The following is a 16,394-nucleotide window of genomic DNA, read 5'->3' on the forward strand; positions in this document are numbered from 1 at the left end:
GGAATTTCCTCAATCCGATGAAGACCATCTGTGGAAAACCTATAGCTAACATCATAATGATGAAAGACTGTTTTCATCCTAAGATTGGCAATATAGCAATGATGTCTTCTCTTATCACTTTATTTCAACATTATATTCATGGTCCCAGCCAATTCCATAAATCAAGAAAAAATAAATAGAAAGCATGCATATTAAAATGAAAAAAGTATAGCTGTATTTACTCATTGATGGCATTGTCATAAATAGTGATTAAAACTAAAAACTAATCATAAATAGTGATTAAAATGCCCTTCACATAAAAAGAAAAACGTACCCTTCACAGTACAATAAAAATGACCTTAGGCATAAACATTTTAAACAGTCTCCCAAAATATTTACACAAAAAATAGAAAGTTATTGCTGTGTGTAATTTTATAAAGCCTCAATAAATAGAAACTTATACTGTGCTCAATAGAACTATAATAATTATTAAAATCATAGGAATTAACAAGCTATGGTACATTCACACAATGGAATATTATTCAGTTATAAAAAGAAATGAGCTGTCAAGCCATGAAAAAACAAACTTAAATGTATATGGCTAAGTGAAATAAGTCAATATGGAAAGAATACACACCGTATGATTTGAATTTTAAGGCATTCTACAAAAGGCAAAACCAAGAAGACAATAAAAACATCAGGGATTACCAGAGGTTCTGGGGGAGGGAGGAATGGATGAATAGGTGAAGCATAGGATTTTTAGGGAAGTGAAACTACTTCATATTATAGTCTAATGGTAGATACATGTCAATTTATATTTGGCAAAGTCCATATAATGTACAACACAATGAGTGAACCCTAATGTAAACTATGGACTTTAGTTGATAATCATGTTTCAATATTGGCTCATCAGTTTTAACATATGCACCACACTAATGCAAGATGTTAGCAATAGGGAAAATTAAGAGCGGGATAGAGAGATTGAGGCTAAAGGAAGAGGGTGTTAAGGTAGGATTTGAGAAGTCTCTGTAATTTCCACTCAATTTTTCTATAAACCTAACACTGATGAATATAACAAAGTCAATTACTTTGTTAAAATAGTTTTTCTTTTTGAATCTATAAATTCAATCAATGTGAAATCAACTTCCAATGTAGATTTTTATAGACATTAACAAGGTGATTCCAAAGTTTACATTTAAATGTAAATGACTTAAACTAGTCAAAGTATTTGGCAAAAAAAAAGAACAAATTTCAAGTACCAACAGCACATAAATACAAGATTTACTATAAAGCTATTATAATCAAGGAAGTGTAGTATTTATACAGAATAGACATAGAGATCAATGAAATAGTGTTCAGAAGTAGATACACATATATGTGAGCAATTATTAACATGGATGACTGAACAAATCAATGAAAAATAAATACTAACTTATTTTATTTTATTATTATTATACTTTAAGTTTTAGGGTACATGCGCACAATGTGCAGGTTTGTTACATATGTATACATGTGCCATGTTGGTGTGCTGCACCCATTAACTCATCATTTAGCATTAGGTATATCTCCTAATGCTATCCCTCCCCCCTCCCCAACCCCACAACAGTCCCCAGAGTGTGATGTTCCCCCTCCTGTGTCCATGTGTTCTCACTGTTCAATTCCCACCTATGAGTGGGAACATGCAGTGTTTGGTTTTTTGTCCTTGCGATAGTTTGCTGAGAATGATGATTTCCAATTTCATCCATGTCCCTACAAAGGACATGAACTCTTCATTTTTTATGGCTGCATAGTATTCCATGGTGTATATGTGCCACATTTTCTTAATCCAGTCTATCATTGTTGGACATTTGGGTTGGTTCCAAGTCTTTGCTATTGTGAATAGTGCCACAATAAACATACGTGTGCATGTGTCTTTATAGCAGCATGATTTATAATCCTTTGGGTATATACCTAGTAATGGGATGGCTGGGTCAAATGGTATTTCTAGTTCTAGATCCCTGAGGAATCGCCACACTGACTTGCACAATGGTTGAACTAGATTACAGTCCCACCAACGGTGTAAAACTGTTCCTATGTCTTCATATCCTCTCCAGCACCTGTTGTTTCCTTTTTAATGATCGCCATTCTAACTGGTGTGAGATGGTATCTCATTGTGGTTTTGATTTGCATTTCTCTGATGGCCAGTGATGATGAGCATTTTTTCATGTGTTTTTTGGCTGCATAATTGTCTTCTTTTGAGAAGTGTCTGTTCATATCCTTTGCCCACTTTTTGATGGGGTTGTTTGTTTTTTTCTTGTAAATTTGTGGGAGTTCATTGTAGATTCTGGATATTAGCCCTTTGTCAGATGAGTAGGTTGCAAAAATTTTCTCCCATGTTGTAGGTTGCCTGTTCACTCTGATGGTAGTTTCTTATACTGTGAAGAAGCTCTTTAGTTTAATTAGATCCCATTTGTCAATTTTGGCTTTTGTTGCCATTGCTTTTGGTGTTTTAGACATGAAGTCCTTGCCCATGCCTATGTCCTGAATGGTATTGCCTAGGTTTTCTTCTAGGGTTTTTATGGTTTTAGGTCTAACATGTAAGTCTTTAATCCATCTTGAATTAATTTTTCTATAAGGTGTAAGGAAGGGATCCAGTTTCAGCTTTCTCCATATGGCTAGCCAGTTTTCCCAGCACCATTTATTAAATAGGGAATCCTTTCCCCATTGCTTGTTTTTCTCAGGTTTGTCAAAGATCAGATGGTTGTAGATATGTGGCATTATTTCTGATGGCTCTGTTCCATTGGTCTATATCTCTGTTTTGGTACCAGTACCATGCTGTTTTGGTTACTGTAGCCTTGTAGTATAGTTTGAAGTCAGGTAGAGTGATGCCTCCAGCTTTGTTCTTTTGGCTTAGGATTGACCTGGTGATGCGGGCTCTTTTTTGGTTCCATATGAACTTTAAAGTAGTTTTTTCCAAATCTGTGAAGAAAGTCATTGGTAGCTTGATGGGGATGGCATTGAATCGATAAATTACCTTGGGCAGTATGGCCATTTTCAGGATATTGATTCTTCCTACCCATGAGCATGGAATGTTCGTCCATTTGTTTGTATCCTCTTTTATTTCATTGAGCAGTGGTTTGTAGTTCTCCTTGAAGAGGTCCTTCACATCCATTGTAAGTTGGATTCCTAGGTATTTTATTCTCTTTGAAGCAATTGTGAATGGGAGTTCACCAATGATGTGGCTCTCTGTTTGTCTGTTATTGGTGTATAAGAATGCTTGTGATTTTTGTACATTGATTTTGTATCCTGAGACTTTGCTGAAGTTGCTTATCAGCTTAAGGAGATTTTGGGCTGAGACAATGGGGTTTTCTAAATGAACAATCATGTCATCTGCAAACAGGGACAATTTGACTTCCTCTTTTCCTAATTGAATACCCTTTATTTCCTTCTCCTGCCTAATTGCCCTGGCCAGAAGTTCCAACACTTTGTTGAATAGGAGTGGTGAGAGAGGGCATCCCTGTCTTGTGCCAGTTTTCAAAGGGAATGCTTCCAGTTTTTGCCCATTCAGTATGATATTGGCTGTGGGTTTGTCATAGATCGCTCTTATTATTTTGAGATACGTCCCATCAATACCTAATTTATTGAGAGTTTTTAGCATGAAGGTTGTTGAATTTTGTCAAAGGCCTTTTCTGCATCTATTGAGATAATCATGTGGTTTTTGTCTTTGGTTCTGTTTATACACTGGGTTACATTTATTGATTTGCATATGTTGAACCAGCCTTGCATCCCAGGGATGAAGCCCACTTGATCATGGTGGGTAAGCTTTTTGATGTGCTGCTGGATTCAGTTTGCCAGTATTTTTTTGAGGATTTTTGCATCAGTGTTCATCAAGGATATTGGTCTAAAATTCTCTTTTTTGGTTGTGTCTCTAATACTATCATTTTTAACAATAGTGTGGGGAAATTTATTATTCTTCTTCAATAAAGAATAAAATAACTGTCAGAGTCAAAATGAAAACATTTAAAAAATGGAATTGAAATTATAGTGACTATACATTAATTCCATATTTCTTAAATAAGACACAAAAAGCAAACATAAAACATAAAATAAGAAACATTGATAATTAGACTTAAATGAATAGGAAATCACTATGCTATGAAAATATATGTGATATATGTACCATGTATGTGAAATTATATAGTACACTTTATATAATTACAGTATAAATATGTGATATATTGTACTACACATTTATAAAATATCCATATAGTATAATACATTCCAGCAAATACATGTACACACACCACACATACACACACGAACATTTGCACACACACACATGCACAGACATTTATAGTTTAATAATGAGAAACAACTAAATAAAAGAATGGGCAAAATATTTGATCGGACCCTTAACTAAAACAATATAAGATGGCACACAAACATCTGGAAAATGTCCAAGATCATCAGGTTTCAGGAAAATGTTCATTAGGACCACGATAACACACTATGACACACCTATTGGTTTGAATAAATTAAAAATTACTGAAATCACCATATGCTGGGGAAGATTGAGAGGAACTCTCATATATTGCTGCTGATAATACAACGTAGTATGGAAACCTTCGAAAATAATTTACAAACTATTTTAAAATTAAAATAAATATACAATATGACCCAGAAATTTCACCTATAGGTATCTACTCAAAATTAATAAAAACACGAGTAGACACAAAGACTTGTATTCAAGTGTCCACAGCTGCTTTATTATAACAGCAATGATCTGAAAATAACCAGAATGTTCATGAAAGGTGAATGGACAAATAAATTATGCCCCATCTCTACCAAAACATAAAAATAAACCATCCACAAAGCAAAAGAAAACAAAAATTAGCTGGGTGTGATGGCATATGACTGTACTCCCAGTTACTAAGGAGGCTGAGGCAGGAGGATTTCTTGAACCCCAAGGATTTCTTGAGCCCAGAAGACGGAATTGGCAGTGAGCCAAGATTGCACCACTGCACTCCAGCCTGGGTAACAGAGAGAGACATTGTCTCAAAAGAAAAAAAATAAAAGAATAAGAAAAAAAAAGAATTTATGCTATGTTCATACAATGAATGCTAATTAGCAATAAAAACCCTGAACTACTGATACAGTCAACAACATATAGATTCTTACAAGCATTATGCTGATAGTAGACACAAAATACTGAATCATATGTGATTTCATCACATGACATTTAATAGAATCGAATTCACAAGGATAGAAAGCAGGTCAGTGATTGCAGCACTGTGGCAAGGGAATCGTTGGGGTGATGAAATTGTTGTATATAGTGGATGATTAAGCAATTGTGTATGTTTATCAGAACACATAGTATTATACACTCACAAATAGTGAATTTTATTTTGTGTAAATTATACCTAAGTAAATATGATAATCCCAAAATATAGTTACACCATCTCAAGATCTCTGAAACCATCCTGGATCCCACACCTCTAAAGGTACACATTCAAATTTTCCTTGATTTCTGTGGGATGTTCTAATGCATTTCTCTTTCGATTAAACCAAAAATAAATAAATTAATTGGACATACAAAAATAATACAATATGCATTTACATATTTTCTAATGAATTATTTATTTTTAGACCAAAATAGAAAAGTTCACTTGGAAGGAAACTCAAAAGAACAAAGATAAGCATAAATTTAATATATAAATATATATTTATATTATATTCAGATGAATTTAATGAGGGAAAGAAATCATTAGAAAAGTAGTAGTATCCAAAGATGAGCTGAATGACAACATCATGTGAAATTAGTAGCGAAGAATATAGCCCATTATATGTATTTTATTTATTTTTAGTGAGCTTGAAACAGAAACACAGCCAGGCAGATTGAGAACCCATATAGCAGACCACAGAGTGTCCACATGCAGTAAACTTTTGTTTTCTTTATACAGTAATTTTTGTTTTATGTAAACAGATTTTACTTTTTCTCTTAGACTTTACTGTCTTTTAAGAAAAACTATATATTTTACTTGTATTTGGGATTTCTAACAATATTCTATGAAATTATCTCTCCACACCTCCCCAATATCAAGAGTAGACTCTATGTAAATAATCGTAATTACAGAAAAATTAGAGCAACAACTTTGGTAAAATCAGACACCTACCATTAGTGAAATTATAGCACAAATGAAATCAAGTGGTGGAAAAGAGTGAACAATGTTTGTAGAATAATATAGGTTAAAACACCCATATGTTAATCCTGCTTTTATACCATTATTTGCATAGCCTTGGACAAGTCATCTCACCATTGGGAGCCTGAATTTCTTCATATGTAAAATGAGTATAGCAAACCCTACCATGGGAAAAAGAGGGAAGCAGAAGAAAGCTTTTTCTATACTCCTAAATATTAAGCGCATGCTAACATTAGTATTCTTAAAATAAAATGTTATTCATATAATGCTTAATGTTAGCATACACTCAATACTTATTCTTAAAGTAGACTAACAGCAATATTAATAAGCCTATGAGTAGTTTGAGAATTTCATAGAGCTGTTGATTCTTCTACGTGAAATATATTCAAACACTATCCCTTCTCCCTGGATAAGATATGAAGTTACTTTAAAACAATGAATCATGGTAAGATAAGATGTGCTTCTAGATGAGCTAGTGGTGTTTGTTTACTGAAGCCACTATTTTCACTCTGGCATATTTGAATAGTTGCTTAAATCTTTGGCAGCACAATAGATTATATATTATTCAGGGATTGGCCTAGTGAGTGCTTAATGTAAGTAGTTACTACCTTAACCTAAGAGAGAAATAATGGCTAAAATGTATAATCAAATCCTCATCCCATCACAATTCCTACTTTCCTACCCTCAATATTTTAGGAAGTTTTGAAGGTGATTATATTTCTCCTCATCACCTCTGGCTCAAATTTTCTTCTTCTACTGTAGTTTTTATTTTCTGCTATGCTACTTCCCACCTCTGTGATTTCAAAAGGATGACAACTCAGATAATGTTAAGGGAACTGAACAAAAAGAAAGTTTTTCCATGACCACTTTTTCTCTAGTCTCGATGTGAGCTCTTAGAAGCTATTTTGAGCATAGTACAGTCTAGATTTCCACAACAGTTTTTCATAGTTCACCTCACTTACTTTTGTAAGTATCAAATGAATGTGATTTTTATGATAAATATTAAATTCTACATCTTAGATTTAAGAATCAGGTGGTTAAGATATATATTAATGCTATAAAATAAGCAAGGACATTTCACAGAAAAAATTTCAACACCTGATCTTCTTCATCTAGACAAAAAATGCTGCCATTTCCATGTTTAATTGCTTAATAGTTCATAATTTTGACTTCTTTGACTTCTTCCTCATCCATTATTTATTTGGTAAAAATGTTTTATTCTTCTTTGTTAGTTCTACTTAAATTCTTTTTTTTTTTCTTTTTTTTTTTTTTTAGACGGAGTCTCGCTCTGTCACCCAGGCTGGAGTGCAGTGGCATAATCTCGGCTCACTGCAAGCTCCGCCTCCCGGGTTCACGCCATTCTCCTGCCTCAGCCTCCCAAGTAGCTGGGACTGCAGGTGCCCGCCACCAGGCCTGGCTAGTTCTACTTAAACTCTTGAATTTCTGTTTGCAAATCTACACGGAAAAGTGTCTTCTCTGTTTATTTTTAATCCATTTTCAGGCTATATTGTTGTTCTGGGTGACATAACCACCAATCAAAATATAAATATTTCAAATGTCAGCACATTGAAAAGTTTGACTTAAATAATGTCCATCACCTTTATTTTCCCTCAATTACAGTATACATCCCAAAACCACAAAGTTTGCAAGCTAGCACCAACCCTTCTTATTCTTAACTTTTCCTATAGCTAAAAAAATTATTTCTTAATAATGGTGCAAAAAATTACCAATCTAATTTTAATTGGTAGGAACAATTTAGGAATAACTCATTTTCAGCCCATCGTTGACCTACCTGTAAGAAATAGCAGTTTATTCACAGTGGAAGCAGTGCTATACCAAAAAGGAACAATTATTAGAATTTCATATCTAACACACATTCAGAGTTTCCAAGTTGTCAGCAAAATCATGTGCAAATTATCAGCAGGCTAAAATTAGCAAACTTGATAAAGATAAGTGCAATAAACTCTACACAGCATGGAAATCTCACTAAGTGTAAAACACAAGTTTAGATTTTGGACCTTTGGTAAATAGGCCTATGGGTATATTTTTTCATTGTGATGCAGTCTGTCCAAACCACTTTATTATTGGCCTAAGATAATCACTGCTTATGTTTATATGCTTGGTTATTTATAACATAATTAGATTCATTTTTTAGTATGTAAAGCAAAGAATGTCTCCCGAGGCTCAAACTATTTTCAAATTATTTCTTGCTCTTTGGAGCTTAGTTGTCTGTGAGCTTGCAGGCTTTCATATAGAATGTTTTATTTCTGTTTTAACTTTTTTTCTTTTGATTGGAATCTCAGCTTAAGTGCTTATAAATGCCACGATTTTAGTTATTTAACAGAGAAATAATGTGAGATTGACTATAAAAGGGGTATAATGCTGATATGGAAGTTTGGAGAGTATAATGTGGAATTTTGCTTTCAGTCTACAAAAGGCAAAGCCACATCAAATTTGACAGAACTCAATATTTTAAATTCTCCTATTGTCCCTATCTCATCCAGCCAATTATTTCTCAATCTCATAACCATTATTTTTAATAGAGTAGAACATGAAATTTGATAATACTCATATGTTATTAAGGCTAATGGTTAAAGGATATTAAATGACTACCCCCTCCCCCACCCCGACAATCACTATTCTACTCTCTGTTATGAATTTGTCTTTTGCTAAAATTTCAAATATAAGTGAGATTATGCAGCATTTGTCTTTCTGCATCTGGCTTGTTTTACTTAGCTTAATGTCCTCCAATTCATCTATATTGTCATGAAAGCCATAATTTCCTTCTTTTTGAAAGATAGATGATATTCTGTCATATGTATATACTCTATTTTCTTTATCTATTCACCTGTTGAATGCCACTTACGTTGTTGCCGTATCTTGGCTATTGTGAAAAGTACAATAAATATGAGTGAAATTACCTTTTCAAGGTAATGATTTTATTTATTTTAGATACATAACCAGAAGTGGGATTGCTAGATAACATGGAAGTTCTATTTTTAATCTTGGTGAGAATTTGTCATACTGTTTATAGTGATTATACCTAAAACTCTACCTTTAACTCAGACTACAACATGCACATAAGGACTCAATGCCTATTGTGCCTAGTATTCAAGGTCCCTTCAGGAATGAAAGTTTGGACCAACTGATCCCTTTATACCTCAACTATTATTCCTACCTTGTTTGATACTAATTTGCTTTAATTCATCATCCTTCAACATTTCACTTGTTCCTCAGATCTAAAGAAATTTTCCCTCTGTGGTTTTGACAGTGACCCCTGATTGTTTAAATCACTTTTGCATTAGTTCTTCCTTTACTGCCGACCACCTGGTCAATTACCTTACCTACTACAACTATAACTCTTAGGACCGAAGCTCAGCATCGGTACACAAGGACATTATCCTTTTTTGTTATTTTCTTGTATCATATAAAGAAAAATCAGGCATCTATAGATAATTCCTTCTTCTCTGTTTAAATACCGAAGGCAAAAGTTGTGTCATTGGTTACTCACTGCCATGGACTGTGGAAGGAACTTCTTAAGTTGTTTTCTCACCTTCGGCTTTACTCCCACTAAAATGTTTATAACACCCAATGTGATCTATAAATTCAATGCAATCCCTATATGTTTTGCAGAAATAAAAAAAACAACAACATAAAACTCATGGAACCATATGAAGACCCCTAGTAGCTAAATGAAGACCCTCTAGTAGCTAACTTCTTAAATGGTTTCCTCACCTTCAACTTTACTCCCATTAAAATGTTCATATCACCCAAAATGATCTACAAATTCAGTGCAATCTCTGTAGAAATCCATTTTTTTAAAAAAATGTAAAAAATTGGGCCGGGCACGGTGGCTCACGCCTGTAATCCCAGCACTTTGTGGGACCAAGGCGGGCGGATCACGAGGTCAGGAGATCGAGACCATCCTGGCTAACACGGTGAAACCCTGTCTCTACTAAAATACAAAAAAATTAGCCGGGCATGGTGGCGGGCACCTGTAGTTCCAGGTACTCTGGAGGCTGAGGCAGGAGAATGGTGTGAACCCAGGAGGAGGAGCTTGCAGCGAGCCAAGATCGCGCCACTGCACTCCAGCCTGGGCGACAGAGCGAGACTCCATCTCAAAAAAAAAGAAAAAGAAAAAATGACGTAAAGCTCATATGAATACCCCTAGTAGCTAAATCAATCTTGAGAAAAAAAGAACAAGTCTGCATCTTACTTTCTGATTTCCAAACATACAACAAAGTTACAATAATTAAAATAGTTTATCAGAGATATAAGAACAGGCATATAGACTGATGAGTAGAATAAAGCCCAGAAATAAACTTACACATATACAGTCAGCTGGCCTTTGACAATGGCGCCAAGAATCACCATGGAGGTAAGAATAGTCTAACAAATGATGCTGGAAAAACCTGAAAATCACATGTGAACAGATAAAAGTGGACCTTATCTTACACAAAATACAAAACTCGAGTCAAAATGTACTGAAGACTTAAATGTAAAACCTTAAACTGTAAAATTCTGGAAAAACACATTGGGGATCATCTTTATCACAGTCTATTTACAATGATATCTTGGCTATGACACCATATAACATAGCGAACGTAAAAGCAAACATAGACAAGTAGAACCATGTGTGTGTGTATGTACGTGTGTATGTGTGTGCGTGCACACTTAATTTTAAAGTTCTGCAGATATCTGTTTAATATGCTGCTGTCTTCTCTTTTGAATATATACCTAGCAGTGGGATTACTGGATCATATGCTAGTTCTATTTTTAATTTTTGAAGGACCTCCATACTGTTATCCATAGTGGCTGCACTACTGTACATTCCCACCAACAGTGTAAGAGGGTTTCCCTTTTTCCACATCCTTATCAGCATTCATTATTGCCTGTCTTTTGGATAAAAGCCATTTTAATTAGGGTGAGAGGATATCTCATAGTTGTTTTCTAACATTTCTCTGATGTCTAGTGATATTGAACATTTGTTCATACACCTGTTGGCAATTTGTATGTGTTTTTTTGAGAAATGTGTATTCAGATCTTTTTTTCCCATTTTAAAAACTGGATTATTTAATTTTTTCCTATTGAGTTATTTGAGCACCTTATATATTCTGGTTTTTAATCCCTTGTCAGATGGGTAACTTGAAAATATTTTCTCCCATTCTGTAGGTTTTCTTTTTATTTTTGTTGATTGTTTCCTTTGCCATGCAGAAGATTTTTAGTTTGATGTGATTCCATTTGATCATTTGGTTTCTTTGGTTGCCTGTGCTATTAAGGTATTACCGAAGATATCTTTGCCTAGACCAATGTCTTGAAGAGTTTCCCCAATGTTTTCTTTTAGTAATTTCACAGTTTGAGGTCTTGAATTTTATCTACTTGATCTGATTTCTGTATATGGTGAGAGAGAGGGGCCTAGTTGAGTTCAGTTTCCCCAGCACCATTTACTGAAGAGGCTATCCATTCCCCAGTGCATGTTTTTAGCACCTTTGTTAAAAATGAGTTTCCTATAAATGTGTGGATTTATTTCTGAGTTCTACATTTAGCTCCATTGGTATATGAAATTGTTTTTATGACAGTTCCATGTTGTTTTGGTTATTAATGCTCTGTAGTATAATTTGAAGTAAGAGAATGTGATTCCTTCAGTTTTCCCCCACTCGGGATGATTTTAAGCTATTCTCTTTTTTTTTTTTGTGGTTCCACAAAATTTTAGGATTATTATTTCTATTCCCATAAAAAATGTCATTGGTATTTTGACAGGAATTGCATTTAATCTGTAGATTACTTTTGGTAGTATAGACATTTAAACAATATTTGTTCTTGTAATTCATGAATAATCTAGCAATTTCACTTTTAAGTATATATTAAAAATAAAGAAAATTATACTGTATATATATACTGAGTATACTGAGGAGATAGCAGCACTGCCATATTTATTGCATCACTATTCACAATAGCCAAGATTTGGGATCAACCTAAATGTCCATCAACAGATGAATGAATAAAGAAAATGTAGTACATATACACAATGGAATATTATTCAAACATAAAAAGAATGAAATTCTGTCACTTGCAATAACATGGATGGAACTCGAGGACATTATGTTAAGTGAAATAAGCGAGACACAGAAAGACAAATTTCACATGCTTTCAATCATATGTGGGACTTAAAAATTAAAATTATTGAACTCAGGTAGAGAGTAGAATGATGGTTACCAGAGGCTGGGAAGGGTCGTAGAAAGAAGGAAAAAATTGGGAATGGTTAATAAGTGTAAAAATATAATTAGATGGAAATGATAAAATCTAGTATTTGATAATACAATAGGGTGACTATATTCAATAATTATTGTATATTTTAATATAACTTAAAGAGTGGAATTGGAATTTTTCTAACATAAATGACAAATGCTTGAGGTAATGGATACTCCAGTTACCCTGGCGTGATTACGTACTAAAGCATCACACATACCTACAAATATATACAGCTATTATAGGACTGTAATAATTGAAAATAACGAAGCTTTAAAGAGTAAAATAACTTGACAATAACAACAATAGCAGCTCTCTTTAGCAAGAAAAACAATCAACAGTGAAAAGATAACCTATGGAATAAGAGTAAATTGCAAACATCAGATAAGGTGATAACTTTCAAAGAAACTCCTACAACTCAACAGTAAAAAAAAAAAAAATGTATAAAGAGAGCTGTCAGATTAGTTTTTTTTTTAAATAGAGCTAAATATAGCTATTTTCAATGACTCTACATTCTTTAAATACATCGATTAACATTAAATTACAAAATGTATAGAAATTGTTTTTGAATTTGCATTTAAAATATTTTATCATCATGTCCCATATTACCTTTCCAGATATAAATATCCATAAATGGGCCAAAACAAAATATAAAAATTATAATTATAAACTTTCCAGAAGGAAATACAGAAGATGTTTTATGATATTTTTGACCAGGTACAAATATTATAAAATATAAAAGAAGTAAAAAAGACTAATTTTATTTCATTTAAATTAAAATATTTTCTCTTGTATATGGCATTGTTTAAAGCTTATAAAGCTATTTCCCAAGGGGAATACATAGATCTGCCAAATGCCTGCTAACTGAACAAATTTTCATTCATCTTACTGTTTTGGCTCAAATAGTCTTGCTAACCTACAAATTAGTTGCTAATCCTCCCCTACTTTGTACCCTTCAAGACTCCCCATTCAGCATATTATTGAATTTTCCAAATAATATAACCTCAGCCTTTGGCTCTGTTCAAACATGCCGCTGCTTACTTTTACAACTCAAAGTTCTGTGTACTATCAATCAATGGCTGATACACGACAACTCTGCATTTTGAGATCTGCTTCTTCCTTAAACATAGTTTAACTTTCTCTTGTGTTCTAACACCTACTCTTCATTCTATAAACTTGGCAATTTCCACTTAGTTTATTTGTTACTTCCTTATATTTCCATCCTTAATTTTCCCCAGCTCATTAGAAATTGTCATCAAGTACAATGTAAAATTACTTGTTGATCCTTTGACACTTTTCTTGACTGTAGACCAAAGGCCACTAACCACGACCTTCATGTTTTGTTTTCTGAGTACTTAACTTGTGAAAAATAGCACACATGGACAGTTTAACAAAGTGTTCTTGAAGAAAACCTAGTAATCCAAGTTAGCAACTGTAGGAACCAGATTCTTGATATAGATGTAAACTTGACCTGAATATATACATCTAATAATACCTACAGAAGTTTCTAACTTTTGAAATTTATATTCACAACAAATAGATTTATAAAATTTACTAATTACTAGTTTGACATGAGATTACATGTAAAACATCAACAACAATACAGTTGACTACTGAAAAAACTTTATAGAAGGGATCTGGAAGACTTTCATGTTCTTATTATCTGGATGCTAGTAAAACCCCTGTGCAAGCCTCAGGAAATGATTTGTGTTGTGCTCTCCTCCCAAATTTTATTTTCTTTGCTTTATACTTGTCTCTCTAATTCTGTTCTATATGAATATCCCATGGGTTCTTACATAATCTTGACTCTGTTCTGGACTGCTATGTTTCCATTTTAGGATACTGTTGAAGACTATTAGTAAAACCACACAAACTAAAAGTTCTTTTAAAATAACCGGGTATCAGGTAAATGGCTGCTGAGTGGGTATTGCAAAATGCCAGATCCTTTTTTCTGTCTCTTTTTCATGAGGAATGGATTCAAGGTCTTTTACCTAGACTACCTTTGCTGGGAGACTTCTCTGTCTTCTGGATTCTGTGTATAATAATCAATATGATTCACCAAGGACTGGGCAGAGTTATCTAAAAGGCGGCTTTCTCTTACTCCTTCTGAAAAACTCCCCATGGCTTCTTATTCCCAATTTGAGAATCTATTACAGACTTTTGTGTGTGTGGGAAAACACTTATAAATTTTCTTATGTCATCTCAACTGGGCTTTTTCATTCATCAAAACCTGCATCCTTGCGTGGAGCTGACATGCCTGGGAAACATGAGTCAGTCATAAGCTAGAAGGAGAGATTTCTGTATTCTTCTGAAGCAATTTTTCTTTTCTTATTTAAAATTCTCTCTGTAAATCTAAGCTATTAAACTTCTCTCTAAAGTTTCAGCCAATGTATGTCTTGAGATTTCCCCATAATTCCAATTTTCTAGGAGTTTTTTCTTTTCAGTAATGGTAATTCATTTGATAAACCAAAATGGATTTTGTATTTATCTATTTGTAAAATTTTAACCATAGTTCATATTGAAAAAAATTCCTTTTTCACACCATGCGTTTCAATTTGGGATTTCAAAGACTCTGGTCATCATATCTCGAGGATATATTCTCCAGTACAAAAAAAAAAATGAAGTTGATTTTCTTGGATACTTGCTTTTTGATGAAAGTACAGTGCAATAATAGCTCTTAAATTCCAGAACTGATTTGGTTTTCAAAATATACAGGATTATTCCCTGGGCATGAAAGACATTGTGAGTGTACTAATTACAATAAAAAAATGGAAGGATGACTGTTCTGTTTTAGCACGTCAAGCAAGAAGCATCCTTGAGTCACTGCCCAGACAGAATTGGCCAAAAAAAGGCTTTAAGGGCACTGACATATAATCTTAATTAGACAAATCACATCAAATTTCCAGTAATTCAAAAGGGAACTACAAAGTCAATGCTTCCTTGGAAACATACTCTACCTGTTTAAATGACAACTATCAAGCCTAGAGGTTATGTCAATGTGTTACTTGCAGATGGCTACCTTCTCTCTGTATCAAAGCACAGTCTCTCATCTGTGAAAGTCTGTGTCCTAATCTAGTCTTCTTATAAGAATGCCAGTCATAATTGGATTAGCACCCACTCCAGTAACCTCATGTTGATATGATTAGCTCTTTAAAGGTCTTATCTCCAAATGCAGTGACATTTTGAGGAACAGGATTTAGGACTCCAATATATGAATTTTGTAGGGATACCATTTAGCCCCTAGCAGTCTTCTCTAGGGTCAGTTCACTTGCCTAGTAGTTGAGCAAAGCGAATTTTCTGAGTCACTTAGAAACTCTATACTGCCCCTTTCATGGCAATGACCTGTATAGTTCAGAGCTTCATGAGACTTCTAGTCTATTTAAATTGTATCTGAGGGAGGCTTCTGTCTTTTAACATTTATCTTTTTTTTTTTTTTTTCTGAACTTACCATCCCCAGTCAAGATGAAAATCATCACAAATGCAGCAACTTTTAAATTAGAAGACCTGGGTTGCCTATGGAGGGAGCCATAACAGTGCATCATGATGATGGAATGTTTTTTGTATTCTAGAAGATATTTGACACCAGAGTTCTGTATTCTAGAAGATATTTGACACCAGAGTTCCATGTTCCATCAGCACTCACAGAGTCTTTCAGGAAAAAAAAAAACAAAAAAAACAACTATGGATTAGTTATTTTTCTTACATGTGTAATTTTCTCTGTTAACTTTAAACATGATTTGCATATCTCTAATACTAGACTACACTATACTGCTATACCTAAAAATAAAATCTTTAAATAATGTTAGTGTTATATTCTTAAACAATAATTAAAGAGTAACAACTGGATGATGTGGCATTCAGAAACAGCAGATACTGACAAACTAAAATTTTCGTTATAATCTAGGTAGAGGTTTGTTTCTACCTGGCTGACTTATATATTTTGGAAAGTACACAAAAACACAACAGAAAGTCGAATAAATACTTAGA

General features: G+C 33.7%; 1 long non-coding RNA gene across 1 annotated transcript in view; it reads right to left on the reverse strand.

Annotated features, from left to right (window-relative positions):
- LOC129007832 (uncharacterized) overlaps positions 1–15,974 on the reverse strand; it is a 46,690-nt gene extending 30,716 nt beyond the window's left edge. The window contains exon 1 of the long non-coding RNA XR_010127729.1: positions 15,856–15,974. This is a non-coding gene — a long non-coding RNA (uncharacterized LOC129007832). The remainder of the gene's footprint in view (positions 1–15,855) is intronic.
- Between the last annotated feature and the right edge of the window lie 420 nt (positions 15,975–16,394).

This window comes from Pongo pygmaeus, chromosome 9, assembly GCF_028885625.2.
Source record: "Pongo pygmaeus isolate AG05252 chromosome 9, NHGRI_mPonPyg2-v2.0_pri, whole genome shotgun sequence".
Lineage (NCBI taxonomy): Eukaryota > Metazoa > Chordata > Mammalia > Primates > Hominidae > Pongo > Pongo pygmaeus.